At 39.4% G+C, this 2,437-nt stretch overlaps 1 long non-coding RNA gene across 1 annotated transcript; it reads left to right on the top strand.

The window, feature by feature from the left end:
• The first annotated feature begins 205 nt into the window (after window positions 1-205).
• LOC110679184 lies at window positions 206-2,196 on the top strand. Its single transcript, XR_002502285.1, has 3 exons — window positions 206-884; window positions 1,692-1,909; window positions 1,969-2,196. It is a non-coding gene; the product is annotated as an uncharacterized LOC110679184 (long non-coding RNA).
• The last annotated feature ends 241 nt before the right edge of the window (window positions 2,197-2,437 follow it).

The following is a 2,437-nucleotide window of genomic DNA, read 5'->3' on the forward strand; positions in this document are numbered from 1 at the left end:
GCTTCGAATCCGGTCGGAACGAGAAGACGTGGGGCGTAGCGAGCTTGGTGGATTGACCAGGTGTACCAGAACCTGGAGAGCGTGGATCGAGATCTAGGATGGAGAGACCATGAACCGAGTAAATTGACGATAATAAATAATAATAGTTGTGATTTATTTTTGTTATGTCTTCCTTACCGGGATACCTGTGTTTCAAATTAAAAAAATAGTTTCGAAAATATAATTCAAAAAAAGGCTCAGAAGAAGACCAATATTTGAATTCTAAAGGGGAAAAAGTACGGATGGTAACCTTAAGCGTATCGGTGAATCTGGCGCTTGTTGGAGTAATTTTTATTTCCTTCGTTTGGATCAGTCAAAGAGATGTTGCCAAAACGATAAGATGGAAGATATACGATGAAAATTGTGACGTAATCGAGGCTTTTAACTAATCGTTACCCATGGTGTAAGGCAAGTCAATTCCCTTTTCAGACCAATTCTAGATCGCTCCAGTGCGCTGGCAATGATCAATCATAATTATGTGTTCATTCATCAAAACGTCTCGCAAGTCATTTGCGCCAAATGGCCAGCATTTGTCATAAATGCAGTTGACACCCCTGTCAACACGTTGGATTTAGGAGCTCAGTTTCAGATTCATGTTTTCCCGAGTCAAGAACAATTGCGATTGTGGTTTGTTTTTTCTTTTTTTGCAAACCATCACGTGCTTGGAAGTGCTGACCCGATGGTTGATGATGGAGGAGGAGGCTGCAATCTTATGACTGCTAGGCGTTTGGGTCTCAAAGATAAAGCATCGCCGCCGCCGCCGCCATCGTAATGTTTCGTAACCAGATCGCCAACGGGTGGATTATACGCCTAGATTTTCCTTCTATAACCGTTTTCGACCGGAGGTACAAGTGATTTGTACCACTACTGTGGTAAAAGGGCAGTGTTGTAAATGGATTCGATCAGGTGTTCCCCAATCTGTTATTTTTGGAACATTTCCACGATTTTGTTTCGAAAGTTGCACAACATTCTCAAGTTTGTCCAGTTAAATTGAAATTCAGTTCTATCGTCGTAAGTAAAAAACTATGCCACGTATCTATAAGACATTTGATAAGTAATTTGCGATCTTCAAAAGTTTCAAGCAAAACACGTCAGTTCCCCTAATAGAGTTATCTGCTTAAATCCACCTAGTTTGGAAATACTGATCTCGATTGAAGGCACTCTTTGCTTCTTCACTTGAGTCGAAGAGCCTTGGCTACGGGCGATTTGCTTCTCGAAAAAAATCGTCTGGAGCATCGAACTGATTGCTCATTTGTATGCAATTTTTAACATTATCCGTATCCATACCCTTTGGAGAAGGTATGTATTCTGGAGAAATATCCTTTCTACCATTTTTTGTATGTTTAGTGACAGTTTTATATCCCACTTCATTGCAAGCAAACTGTGAATTCAGAGATATAATATTTAGTGGATATTTAAAAGTTACCTTCTAAGTAGGTTTCCTCAAGATGGTTTCCAAAAAGAATTGCCACTGCTAACGTTTTTTTTTTCTCTCACGGATCCAATGAAAAATTGAAGTCAAGTCCCAACAAGAATCTAAAAGTTGTAATTAGTACAACCTGAGAGTCCTGTTTTTGCTAATCTGAGAAATACTGTTTTACTGCTAGTAAATTACCATTAATTAATACTTGGGAACTACTGCTGGTCGTCAGATCCTCGCAGTTGAGTCCCCTCAGTCACTGATTTAAGGCCCTATGCGCAACAGGCAGTGATTCCGCCGTGAGTTCAACTGGTTCAACGAAGCGATGCTTGACCTTTCGTTATGAGCGATCCAAGTTCCACCCAGAACCCGCGAGACAACTACCCACTGCCAAGATGACGACGACGGCGGAGCCATTAGTGTGTGGCTGCAATAGATGAATAATGAAGTGTAAAATGCAAATAATATCGTGAAATGTTCGATATTTATGGTTTTATGGTCCATTTCAGAGCCGATGAGCCGATGAATGGGGAACTCGGCCCGTGTCAGAGCGTGACGACGACGATTCGTCCGAAGTAGACCTATGCGCCGATTTAATTTTTGATCGGCGATGGTGTTCATGTTGGAAAATCCATTAGTAAAATGCACTTTAGTGCATCATTAGAAGATAGAAGATAGAAGATAGAAGATAGAAGACAAGAAGATAGAAGATAGAAGATAGGAGATAGAAGATAGAAGATAGAAGATAGAAGATAGAAGATTGAAGATAGAAGATAGAAGATAGAAGATAGAAGATAGAAGATAGAAAATAGAAGATAGAAGATAGAAGATAGAAGATAGAATATAGAAGATAGAAGATAGAAGATAGAAGATAGAAGATAGAAGATAGAAGATAGAAGATAGAAGATAGAAGATAGAAGATAGAAGATAGAAGATAGAAGATAGAAGATAGAAGATAGAAGATAGAAGATAGAAGAT

Source organism: Aedes aegypti, chromosome 3 (genome assembly GCF_002204515.2).
Source record: "Aedes aegypti strain LVP_AGWG chromosome 3, AaegL5.0 Primary Assembly, whole genome shotgun sequence".
Lineage (NCBI taxonomy): Eukaryota > Metazoa > Arthropoda > Insecta > Diptera > Culicidae > Aedes > Aedes aegypti.